General features: G+C 37.8%; 1 protein-coding gene across 1 annotated transcript in view; it reads right to left on the bottom strand.

Annotated features, from left to right (window-relative positions):
* The window catches only part of CNTN5 (contactin 5), a 577,721-nt gene that overhangs the window by 110,708 nt on the left and 452,920 nt on the right, over positions 1–14,093 (bottom strand). The window lies entirely within an intron of this gene.

The following is a 14,093-nucleotide window of genomic DNA, read 5'->3' as shown; positions in this document are numbered from 1 at the left end:
CCTAGTTCAAGGTGGTTTAAGGGGGAACTTTGCATATGCAGTCAAAGGGCCCATTTTTGGCCTTACAACTTATATGACAACAATTCAGAAATCAGACATGCCCTATTTTAAGAAACACATGGAAGTTATGTTTTCAACAATGGCTAGTAAAGGGTTTGAACATTTAATATTGCATACAATGATTTCTCAACTAAAATATTTAAGAAATATTTAAATATGCACACACTCATATCTTTCAAAATATAGAAAAAATACTCAGTGAGCAAAAAATTATTGCTTTGCTATTCAGAGACAGACCTATTTTTGTGGCAAGAAAATAGTACTGAAAGGAATTGCAACTTGAGGGAAATTAATTATGAGAGGATAGCAATCAAAAGATTATCTCATGTGGCTTTATTGAATGGTTCCTTTTGTAAATGCACTGTGGGCAACAGAATGAGACAGTGCTTAGGTGAAAGATTGCTGGTCCCACAGCCATATGTCTTTACTTAACAAAGATTTATTCCTCCCACAACCACCACCATCAGGGAGCAGGGTCAGCCTGAATCTTTGTTAATCAATGCAGTTACAAAACACAAAGGAGGCTCAAAACACTTGATTCTTGTTGGGAGCAAGATGATTAGAACATAGTTGAAGAATAACTGCAGTTAAGGAGATCAATAAGTACCAGGGAGAATATCTTTTAGATTTATCATTCATGGGATCAGTGATGATCCTACACTTTAGAATGACTGGTACAAAGCTTTCATTACTTAATCTTGTCTTTCGTTTACTCTATCAGGAAAGATAGATTTCCTTTATTACGCATATGTGAAGTTCTGGGTTTATAAAATCTCACGAAGTATTTTTTTTTTGGGTAATAAGGGAGCAAAACTCCATTACTGCCTTCAGTTTCTTGCAGTCTAAGAACAATTGAGTGGAATGAGAGCAGACACATGCAGCTTGAAATGGCAGATTCAAAGAGCTCAAAATTCTCGAACAATAGCTGAACACATAAAAGAATATTTAATGAGCGCTTTTATTTTTGGATAGAATGAAAGTGAGTTACTTTTTTTTTTTTTTAAAGAAAATGATGTATTTATCCTTACAGGGCAGTATTTTGATAATTATTTAAGAGTTTAGTTGTTTACCTCTATTTTGAAAGAGATCCAATGAATTATATGAAAATCACGAAAGAAAGCAGGACTAATTTATAGAAATTCTTCAGATTCATTTTTTTCCATTTTTATAAGGGTGTGAGGAAGTTCATCATGTGTTTTACCTCTCAAGTGATGTGTGTTTCTTTCAATCAATACTTAACTATATACTATATTTTAGACCATTTCATTCTGGTATTTCATTTCTGTTTCCATTCCTTCCTGTTAGTCTTATGAGAGAAATAGCTAAGGGTCTTGAGGTTTTCGTTCATGAAATAATTGTTAAGACATGGTTTGGTTTATTCATTTACAAGGAAATGCTTCATGGTGAAGACGCATTAAAATGTCATAACAATTACTTCAAGGAATGTGATATTTGTCCAGTGAATGTTTTACACTGCTAATTTCCCTAGGATAAACTGTTATTCTTAAACTCTAACAAAATGCATTTTCTCATCTGCACCAGATTATTTAAGTGCTTACATCTTTCAAACCTGAAAAAAAATTTTAAAACCCTTGAATGTATTATGAGGGGAAAAATCAAACTATAAATATAAGTGGTAATTCAGTTTCAAATCAACATAATTTAATGCTGTAGAAAAGAGCTTCAGCATAGCTGCCATTTTATTTAGTGTGGGCCCACCTTAGGTGTTAATGCCCCTTTCCCCACTGGCTTTCTTAGAATCTGTCTTAATGAGGGGTGGGGGAGGTACTCAAATTAATCAGGCATCAATCCGCACTCATGTGTCCAGGATAGGTACCATGTTAAGACAAAAGTAAAGGAGAGGTCCCCCAGAAAACCAGGAAGAATTAAATATTTCTAGAAACAACACCGTCAGAAGTACTCTGCTTGGTATTTTTTATTTGTTTGCCTTGTTTTTTATTTGCTTGTTGTTTTTTCTTAATAACACAACCGTATTTGTGGCAACATAACGATAGAAAAAGTGCCGATTATAAATAATTTTTCAGGCTCATGTTCCTGAAAAGATATTTCATAAAATCACATTCCTATGACTAAATAACTGATTGTTTAATTTTTCAGATATTTTTCCTTCCAAATAATTTCTTACTTTTTGCCCTGGACAAAAGTCCGCAAACCTTTGTTCTTTCTGTGGAATTAGGGTGAAAGAAAAGCTTTATGGCATGAAGAAGTGACTTCATTACAGTCACATAAAGGTCCAAGGAATTCAGGAGAGTGAAGTATAGATTTTTTCCTATGCTGTCTTTTACTTGGTTCCTGCAATTAATAGTGTGCACTGCCCCATAAGCTAGCCGAAGCTTCACCACCATCTTTCAAGGGCAAAAAACTACAGTCTATTGCATATCTATTAGTATCAAGAATATCCAAAAACTTGAAATCGTTTCGTTAGAAGCCTATCCTTTCTTTTTTGGATTATGTCTGCATCATATTTTTAAAATTCGAAACAGGAAAGATTAAAAGTAAAATGATTGGATCGTCAACACTACGCCTAAATTGTCCTTTCAGTAGATTTACTGATCTCTCAAGAGAAGCATTGAGAAGAATCCATGTGGGAGCCCATTATATGTAATCTCAGCCCATAGCATGCAGTTCCTGAGAGCGAACCTCCACAATTTAGTGCACTTTTAATGAAATGGTTACTTACAGCAGATTCTTGCTATCTTAAGCTTAAACCTCATTTTTACTTTTTCACTCAGGAATTGCTTTCCCTTTTCTTGTTTTCTTTGACACTTGCTTTATTTTCTGCTGGTTCTTTGCTGCTTTATTTGGCCTTATGAGCAGATTGTGTGACTTGTTGCTTCAAACAAGCTTCCCCCACAACCAATGCTTAGCAAAAAGCCTCAATATCTAAAACAGTACATGTCACACAGCAGGAGCTCCAGAAGTGTTTGCTGAATGAATGAATAAATCAAGAGTCTTTAAGAAAGAGGCTGTGTGTTCATCTTCTGGTAGACGAGCAGCATGGCCATGTCATTTACATTTCTTGGTCACACGGTCTCATCAGGGCAGTTGCCAGATCTCAGTAATTTTCATTTACGACTTTGGAATAAAACAGGAAAATGTCATCTTCCCACCCAAGTTGAGTCCCTTATTAGCTTTCACTTTGAAAAAGTACCCTGCTCACAAGGCCGCCTGTTATGTTCCTAAAAATGGAAGCTTGTATAACTTCGCTGCTGGCTCCTTATTGCCTTTAGGACAAAGTTCATTTTTCTTATTTCAACACAGAAGGCTCTTCAGAGCATGATTCCACCTCCTGAGATGGAATCCTGTGCTTCTACAACACTCACCTCACATTTCCCCACATGTAAGAATACTTCCTATAACTCTAGTCTTTTTTCTGTTGCGGATGTGCTTTCTCCTTTCTTTGCCTGGGAAGCTACTTTTAGGCACAGCTCAAATGCCATCACCTTGGTAAAACCTTTTTGCATTCTCTCTAGGTTCCATTGACTTGGCCACTGTCTGTGCTCCAATTGTGTTTTGCTCTTGCCATTTTTGATTTTTTTTTTTCCCCCAAGGTCCCCTGTGGCCTTCCCAAGGCCGAGCTAGTCAATGGTGTAGCAAGGGAACATTAAGTCAAGTAACAAATGAATGAATGGCTTGCTTTTTCCTTCTTTGTGGCTGACAGTGTCCCCACCCCTTTATTTCTCTCTCAAAGAAATTAGAAAGGGGCATAGGAGAAGACTGCCAAGGAAGATACTGAAAAAGAACACTTAAAGAGTACATATTGGCTTTGGAATGACACAGATTTGTGTGAATCACTCTCTCCCACTTATTGGATCTTGAACTTAGGAAAATTAATCAATCTCTCCATTTCTCTCAGAGCTTCAGTGTGATAATGTGAGTAAAGCCTACAGCAATATGTCTGGTACATACTAAGTGTTTGATAAATATTATCTGTTCAAGGTCAGAATAATTTCAGTCTTAGCCAAGAGGAATATTTCTTTAATTGATATTCATTCCCTCAGCGAACTGAATATCAAAGTTTTCCACGGTTATAGTAAGTTTTTTGATAAGTACCTAGCTTTTCTTTTTTAATTTAAAACATATGTCTCTTTCTCACTCCCACTTCCCACTTTCCCTCTTTATGGCGTTTTAGTTTAGTAGAAAACCATTGGGCTAGAATAAGAACACCTGAATTCTAGCTTTGGTTCAGCACCTTCTTAGCCCTGGGACTGTGGGAAAGTCAGTTTATTGGGATAACACCTGTGCTGTCTCTCTCATGGAGTAATACACGAAATCACACAAAAAACAATGTACACACATTGGGGAACACTTCAGAATTGTAAAGTAACCCCTAAAGCATTTTCCAGCAGGATTTAGCATAATGCTGTGCACACAGTAGCACTCTGAGAATGTATGAAGAATCATTTAAACAACGAGATAATTAAAGTTGGGTGTTCTCATAAACAGTGGACTCATGCTGAATGAGCCAGTCAGAAGACTGCCTGTTATGGAAGTTTCTGTGCTTTCATTTAGGGTTTAAGGAGCTTTCTCAAGGGGTTTACATAGAACATCTCCAGTATTCCCAGGCCATGATGAACATACATATAAACCATTCTTCTCTATAAAGCAAAGTAATTTGGCATATAGTTTTTATGACATGAAATTTTTCTTTTAGCCTATCTAACATAAAACTGGGTACCAGCTATGAAAAATGGCTTATTAGATATGGCTAATGTTATTGACATAAAACAATGGATAGTCTAAAGGTTTTCCCAGCAGCAGTAGTTTTTTATACCAGAAGATAACTTGTTTAATGTGTGTATATATGTACATACATATATGCATATATATTATAAAGGATTTTATATATATATAAAGGATTTTTCAAATATGTTTATTGGAGCCCTGTTGGCACAGAGGTGAAGTGTTTGGCTGCTCACAAAAGGTCAGCAGTTTGAAGCCACTATCCACTCCTTGGAAACCCTATGGGGCAGTTCTACTCTGCTCTGTAGGGTCGCTACGAGTTGGAATTGACTTGACGGCAATGGTTTGGTTTTGGTTTTGGTTTTATGTTTATTATGGTGAAATATTAAATCATTCGACAATGCATTGGGGACTCAAAAAGGGTAAAAATGGCTTTAACATTTCATTAATGGGATCTTGATATTTACTTTCTAACACACATTCTAAAAACATGTTTTTAAGTACTAAGAAAAACACAGAAACAGTTTTAATTGGTGATGTAGATTAAAAAGGAAAAACCAGTTGATGACTTACGGATGAACTCAGTGCGAATAGGTATTCAAAATGGATCTTTTAGTACTATAGGCACAAAATAGTGAATTCATGGGTTCAGTCCACAAGCTTGGTAAAAATGAAGACTGGGCATTATAAAGCAGCTCGAAGCAAAAATATACAGGACCAATTACAAGTGAATTTTAGTTTAGAACCTTTCTAGACCTCTCTCTATGTGTGTCTTTGTTTGTATCCCTTTTTGCTATAATAAAGCTGTAATCATAAGTATAGCACTTCCTGTGAATTCTGTGTTGTTCCAGTGAATTTTCAAAACTGAAGGTCAAAAATGAGTGGGGCTGGGAACACCTGGGCTTCCTGCTGGCATTCTGAGGTGCTAGTAGGATAACCCCAGATCTGAAGCCAGCAAGTCAGAAGCGACGGCAGCCCTGAGGACTCCCAAGCTTGCAGCTAACATCACTGCATGGGTAGTTGGTGTCAGGACTGAACAAAGAAATGAAAAAGTGAAGATTTTCATTTATGGGGATTTGTTGTATCCTCATAAATGTGTCAGAAAAAGTGGATATTTGATGATAGTTATGTACTCAGCTGTGCTAAGCTCTGGATATATGGATACAGACCCTGTACTCAAGGAGTATCCAGTCTAATGCAGCTTCAATGGAAGAAACATAGGAAGGGAGTGTGGAGTAGTTTTCCACAAACCTGTATCTGGGCTTTGCTGGATGAGATGTGAAGGTGAGAGATGGCTCACTATCTCATAGTATAATACTTAGAATAGGTCCAGAGCAAGATTTTTTTTTTTCTATTTCTGTGTGCATATGGTTTTAGCAATCATTCCATAAACATTTCCTAAATTTACATTTTTAATATAGCTTTCAAACCAGTTCTTTATATCCTGTTTGTCATTCTTCTTTGTCTCTCACCCTAACCCATCTGACATGCCACTGCTAGATTAGTCCTCCTTTAAAGATGACTTTATTTACCATCTCAAAAGGCTTCACTAACTCCCCATTGATTATAGGATAGTCCAACATCTTAATCTTGAATTCAAGGCGGAAATCAACCTAACTTGGATCTCACTATAGTAGAAAATGTACTCTCTGAGGAGCCCTAGTAGTGCAATGGTTAAGTTCTTGGCTGTTAACCAAAAGGTTGGTGGTTCAAACCCACTAGACAATCCCTGGGAGAAATGACCTCGCCATCTGCTTCTGTAATCAATGTAGCCTAGGAAAACTTATGGAGGAATTTTACTCTTTTAGGGTTGCTGTCAGAATTGACTCTATGGCACACAGCAACAAAAACATACCATTCATAAAGCAGTTCCCCAGTTTAGAATGACCTGTCCGGGTCTCCAAATCCTATTTTATATGTTAAGACTTTGTTCAAGCTTTATCTGCTTCAGAAAGGTCTCACTGTCGACCAGGACAGGTTCACTAATTTGCAGGCCTAAGTGCAAAATGAAAATGTACAGCCCCTTTTCCAAAAATTGTGAAGGATTTAAAAATGGCATGGTAGAGGATCATACCAGGCATGAGACTCTTCTGTGCAGGGACCTTTTAACTGCAAGGGTCACACAACCTGGAAGTTGTTGGCCCTGCTGACCCCTTCAGTTCACAGTGGTAGCACATTTGCATTCCTAAATATTTATTGCTCATGATAGGCAATGGTATTCTTTGAAATAAACAAAAAGGAGTTGGCATGCATCTTTTTGTAAATTGTAAAACACCTATCCTACCCTACCTTAATATCTGTACCTTCTTATTCATGCTTTATTGACTTGCAGGCTTTATATCAATGGATGTTGGCATGAAAAAAATAGAAATAAAATAGATTGCACATTCTTAAGACTTGTGCTAAAAAAAACTTTGCTTTATACTGAATGTTTGGTATAGGTCTACCTAGACATTAGCATATTTATGTGTTATTGTTTCCAAATATTCTTTCTGCTTTATTCATGCATCTCCAATGCAAACGCAAAGCTTGCTGAATTACTTTTGTCAGCTTCAATCTTTTTATTTTATACTTGGTTTGTTGGTGAAAAATGAAGGGGATAACTCCTTACATTTTGAAGAATGGAGTTGGGAGTCCTAGAGCAGAAAGGGACCATAGAGGGAGCTTCAACTTATTTAGAAGTTGGCATTTTTGTAAGTAAAATGGCAGATCAATTTTCATTAAGAGAATTCTAGACAAAAATGGCATTTAAAATCACATCTTTAATGTTATGAGAAAATCCTCTCCAGTCTTTGTATGATAGATCAGCTTTCTCACAGAATATCTTCAGTCATAATATTTTATAATCTGAATAACACCTGGTCCATAGGTTGGCTCAATGAGGCAACACTGACAAGTAAGAAGATATTAACAATAGTGACAGACAAGCATTTTTCTTTAGAGCAATGATGTCTAGTAATAGAATACCTTACTATCTTTCAGATAAGCCTATGCTTCTTCAATTACCTTTCACCGAAGATACATAAAGATGATAGAACTAGTCACAAAATTTTGTTCATTCATGCATTAGTTTGTACTTTATAAACAACTCGTAATGATGTTACTACCAGGAAACCTTTGAAATAACAACATTTTACAGGAAGCTACACATTTTCTCTTAGGGGAATTCTGATCACATGTACAAACCATTACAGAATTGTTCACTCACTCATCTACCAAGCATTTAATTATATTGTCTGTTTGTGTAGATATGAAACGGAAAATATTTGGTGCCCTTGAAGCTACGACCTGCTCCTTTACTTCTAGCAAACCTGGCTCAGTTATGTCCCAAGTTATGGATTCTTCTCAACCTTGTGGCTCAATTGACTGGATTTGGTACAAGAGATAAAATCTACCTATCCTAAGTGACCCACACATGCTACTAGATATTGAAAATACAATTCATGGCTTTGAACACGCAATGCAATATGAGAGGTAGACAACTTGTTACAATTCAATGTGATGAGTGTTATAGTGGACAATAGCACAAAAATCATGAAAGAAAAACATTAATTTTAGCATGGGAAGAGAGATAACAAATCATCTGGCCTACCCTATTCCTGTAAACCAAAAATTCGTTATTACCGAGTGAATTCTGATTCATAGCAACCCTAAGCGACCCTATTGGACAAAACAGAAGTGCCCCATAGGGTTTCCAAGGAGTGGCTGATGGATTCAAATTGCCGACCTTTTGGTTAGCAGCCAAACACTTAACCACTGTGCCACCAGGGCTCTCCTTTTCCTGTAGCAGTTGAGAAAACTGATGGTTAAAGAGTTTTGTGACTTGTCCAAGGGCAAATTAAGTGTGATGGCAAGAGTATAGTCTCGGGCAATTGAGTCTTCATCAAGTGTTCTTTCTAGTCTACTGTACTGCCTATGAAACCACTCTTTATTCTGCTTCAGCATGTAGGTGATTCAATTTACTAACACCTGTTAAGACACACTTTGGCAAGTGTATGAAAAGAAAATAGTTTCATTTGTATAGTAAACAATTTGATAATGGTTATAGAACTTTGTGAAGAATGAGAATTCCAGAACACTTAATTGTGCTCATGAGAAGTCTGTACATAAACCAAGAGGCAGTCATTTGAACAGAATATTGGGATACTGTGTGGTTTAAAATTAGGAAAGGTGTGCATCAGGGTTGTGTTCTTTCACCATACTTATTCAAACTGTACGCTGAGCAAATAATCTGAGAAGCCAGACTATGTGAAGAAGATTGTGGCATCAGAAATGGATGAAGACTCATTAATGACCTGTGATATGCAGATGGTACAACCTTGCTTGCTGAGAGCTAAGAGGAATTGAAGCACTTACCGAGGAAGATCAAAGACTACAGCCTTCAGTATGGATTACACCTCAACTTGAAAAGAGAAAAAAATCCTCACAATTGGATCGATGAGCAATATCGTGATAATTGGAGACAATATTGAAGTTGTCAAGGATATCATTTTACTTGGATCCACAATCAACGCCCATGGAAGCAGCAGTCAAGAATTCAAATGACTTATTGCACTGGGCAGATCTGCTGCAAACGATCTCTTTAACGTGTTAAAAAGCAAAGATGTCACTTGGAGGACTAAGGTGCACCTGATCCAAGCTATGGTATTTTCAGTCACCTTATATGCATGCAAAAGTTGGACAATAAATAAGGAAGACCGAAGAAGAATTAATGTCTTTGAATTATGGTATTGGTGAAGAATAATGAATATATAGGGACTGCCAGAAGAATGAACAAATCTGTCTTGGAGAAGTATGGCCAGAATGCTCCTTAGAAGCAAGGCTGGCTAGACTTCATCTCACACACTTTGAACATGGTATTGGGTGGGACCAGTCCCTGGAGAATGACATCATGCTTGGTAAATTAGAAGGTCAGCAAAAGAGAGGAAGACCCTCATCAAAATGGATGAACACAGTGGCTGCAAGAATGGGCTCAAACATAGCAACCATTGTGAGGAAGGCTCATGACCAGGCAGTGTTCTGTTCTGTTGTACATAGGGTTGCTATGAGTTGGAACTGACCTGACAGCGCCTAACAAACAAAAATAAAACTTTTATTAGAAATTAGTTCTCTAAATAAGCCATATGATTATTTTGAGAGCTCATATTTTTATTACTGCTATTCACCAGCCTCGTCTAGACATAAGGAGCTGCATCTCCCTTTGAGATGCCAGAATCACCCTTCTGATAGCACACAGGACTCATAAACTACCTTTGCTTATGCTATAAGTTACCTTTTCTATGGCTGTTTGTCCAGTTTAGGAAAATTCTCATTTTATTTTCCACCATATGAACCATATATGATCCATGATTGGATCATGCCCTCATTTAGCCATGTGCAAGTTAAAGTGACAGCTTTTGTTGAAGCACAGTTGGCCAAGTTTGCCTTCCTTATCTAAGTGTGTAAATTAGATGAACTAATATTTTAGTGGTGTATCAATGTTTCTGTTACCTCTTTTCTAGGCTTCTCTATTTCCAATTAATCTTTTAAAGTTAATATTGATTTGTTATACCATTATATACTGGCTTTTAGGATAAATTGAATTTTATTATACTACTATTTTTTTTATATTGTGGAATTGTCAGTAACTTCTGTACCCAAATCTAGTCTCATCTTGGCTATGTGGAAAAGTACTTAGACAACTGCCTGTATGATTTCTAAATCTTTTGCTGCAATCAGTGGAGCCCAGCCAGGAAGAATATAGCAGTTCTCATCTCATTCATCAGGTAGAACTAGTATTGAACTGGTATTGTTATAAATCCAAAGTCTTGGGAATATAGACTATTCTGTGTTTCATTGATTTTTGTATGAACCTCTAAGGATAAATCTGGAGTGAAGAAATTTGTTTCTGTGCCTCCTTTATTTTCTTAGGTCTCATGGATCCAGGAAATTTCTCTATCACCCTGGGTCTCTGGCACTGTGTGAGAGAGAGGTTAATGCTGAATCCTAGAGAACTAGAAGGGCCCCACTTGCTCTGATCTCCTACATCCATTTTTTTCCTTCCCGTCATTGGTTAATGACCCAATTTGCATATGATCTTGCCTATTATTCTTTCCAGAGCATTTATTCTGACCCTGCCCTGTGATCTCCAATCACTCTCTAGAAGACAATGCTTGACAGCAATTGAAATGCATCTTCAGTCCTTCATATGAATTCAATTTAATATCTTTAGGTTCTTTTCATTTCTGCCTTGATGGCATTTACTCTGCTTTCCTATTGGTTATTTTCTCCCCCTTCCAGCAAAGTGATTAATTATTGCACTGTGGGGTATTAAAATTTGTCCCAAGAGGCAATGGTGAGATATACTCTATTTTATCATGTCTAAACCTGACACTATACTATAACAAATCTCTCTCAATTTGCTTTACACTACATTGGTAGCTATGCTTTAGGGTAACACTACTTGTATGTAATATTGCTCAAATAACCTATTATACTCATTGCCGTTGAGTTGATTCTGACTCATAGCGACCCTATAGGACAGAGTAGAACTGCCCCATAGAGTCTCCAAGGAGCAGCTGGTGGATTTGAACTGCTGACCTTTTGGTTAGCAGCAGGCCCCTTAACCACTGCACTACCAGGGCTCCAAATAATCTATTAGGCCTAAGATTTAGCTGTTTGTTCATTGTGATAGATTAAGGATGTTAATTATAACACATATTTTGTTAATTGTTCAGTTGAGAAGTGGAGTTTAGTTTTTACCCCTTGAATTTGAACTGACCTTGGTGACTTTTTGACTGATAGAATATTGCAGAAGTGGTGCTCTGAAAATTCTTTGGCTAGGTCCTAAAAAGACTTGCAATCTCTTCCTAGATCCCTTGGAAGAAGCTATCTGTCATGTAAAAAGTTGGACTATCTTGAGGCTGCCATGTTGTGGAAAAGGTCAAACTAGCTATGTGGTGAGAATGCATGAAGAAATAGAAAAGGCATGGTATCCGCAGTTATTTTAACCCTTCTAGCCCATATTCAAGAAACCCTGGTGGTGTAGTAGTTAAGTGCTACAGCTGCTTACCAAAAGGTTGGCAGTTTGCATCTACCAGGTGCTCCTTGGAAACTCTATGGGGCAGTTCTACTCTGCCCCATAGGGTTGAGATGAGTTGAAATTGACTCGACGGCAATGGGGTGGTGAGCCCATATTCAAGATGTTACCTTAAGGACTAAGTGTGCCTGACCCGAGCCATGGTATTTTCAATCACCTCATGGGCATGTGAAAGCTGGACAATGACTAAGGAAGACTGAAGAATTGATGTCTTTGAATTATGATACTGGTGAAGAATATTAAATATACCATGGACTGCCAGAAGAATGAACAAGTCCATCTTGAGAGTACAGCCAGAACGCTCCTTGGAAGCAAGGATGGTGAGACTTTGTCTCATGTACTTTGGACATGTTATCAGCGGGGATCAGTCGCTGGGGAAGGACATCATCCTTGATAAAGTAGAGGGTCAGCAAAAAGGAAGAAGATCATCAATGAGATGGATTGACACAGTGGCTGCAACAATGGTCTCAAACAGCAACAATTGTGTAGATGGTGCCGGACCAGGTAATGTTTCATTCTGTTGTCCATAGGGTTGCTATGAGTTGGCACTGATTTGACAGCACGTGACAACAACAACAAGCCTAGATTCTGGACATGTGAGTAAAGGAACCACTTTGGGCATTCTAACCCCAAGAGAAACAACATGGAGTAGAATCAGTGAATCCATCCAAAAGCCAGAACTGAGGTTTGAGACATACAGCATCCACTGAGCCATTCCAGCTATTTGGCTACCCCAGCTAAAGCCTTAGTCATTGTGGAACAGATTCAAATTGACCTTGCGTTTTCAACTGTCCTTTCTATGACCTGCCTATTTCTTGACTCACGAAATTGTGAGCAGGTTAAAATGATTGGAGTTTTAGATTACTAAGTTTTGGGATTGCTTGTTACACAGCAGTGAATAACTGTAAAATAATTTGGTAACTGAAGTGGGGTGCTGCCATAGCTAAAGCCCATACATGTGTCATTGGCTTTGGGGGTAGATGTGCAAAAGCTGGAAGGGCAATGGGGACATTGTTAGTGAAATCTGAAAGGGCCTCAAGAAGGCTGCTGATAAAGGTATGAAGGACACTGAGGAAATTGTTACCGGAAGCTGGAGAAAAATTGCTCCTGTATGTAGTGTCAGCAAGTTTGGCAACATTGCTGCCGGGAATACTGTGGACAACACATTATCCACAGGGAACAAACTATGCATTTGGCTAAGGAGATTTCCAGGAAGAAGGTTAAAAGGGCTGACTGGTTTCTTTAGCTGGGTGTAACAAAGTATGGACAGAGAGAGATGACATAAAAAATTGCGCATTTCTCAAGCAGGATACAGAGGAAATATAAAGCAGCTGGAACTCACTAGATTTAAAATCAAAACTTTTTCTCATCTCCAGTCTCTCCAAACGGCAAAGAACAATCAAAATAAAAGATGACCTCCCATTAAAAAAAGCAAACCCATTACCATTACATAAATTTCGACTCATAGTGACCCTTTAGGACAGAGTAGAACTGCCCCATAGGGTTTTCTAGGCTGTAATGTTTATGGAAGCAAACTGAAACATCTTTCGCCCCTGGAGTGCTGGTGCTTTAAACCACCGGCCTTTCGGTTAGCAGCCAGGCGCTGAATCACTGCACCACCAGGGCTTCTCTAAGAAATGGCCTCAACAAACATCAAATCCAGTGTGTCAAATAAAAGACGTCCTCAAGATCTCAGGTGTGTACCTGTAAGTCCCCTTGTTTACAATTCCAAATCTTAAGGGCATTTCCCCACAGCATCCTGAACCTCAGTCCAAGATAGGTAAGGACACTGAGAAACTGCTAATGGAGGCTGGAAAAACAGTGAGGAGATTTTAATTGGAGGCTGGAGAAAGGAATCCTGAGTTGTGAACCTGCAGAAAAATTAGCAAAACTGTTGCCTGTGGCCATGTGGAAGATAGGGATATGATGAACTTATGGATCTGACTGAAGAAATTTGTATGTAGAATGCTGAAGATTGACTCACCTCTTTTAGTTGGCTGTGATAAAGTATGGGGGAGCATTAGAAGCTAAAAAAGGATCTATTCATTTTTAGGAAGGATTTATAGGAAATGCTTCTAACCCAGTACTTGATGGGTTGAAAAATAGTTTCTAATTTTACGTTCTTGACTATTGGGTAAATATCACTAAAGATATTTTAAACTACATTCTACATTTTTACCTTGTATCAACCCTGCTTGCGCTTGATTCTTGTAAATAAAAATGATACTTGGTTCACAGCTGTATCCAGTGC

The sequence above is a fragment of the Loxodonta africana genome, chromosome 7, assembly GCF_030014295.1.
Source record: "Loxodonta africana isolate mLoxAfr1 chromosome 7, mLoxAfr1.hap2, whole genome shotgun sequence".
Taxonomy (NCBI): domain Eukaryota; kingdom Metazoa; phylum Chordata; class Mammalia; order Proboscidea; family Elephantidae; genus Loxodonta; species Loxodonta africana.
The sequence above is the reverse complement of the archived record's forward strand: the minus strand, read 5'-3'. Positions and strand labels throughout refer to the sequence as shown.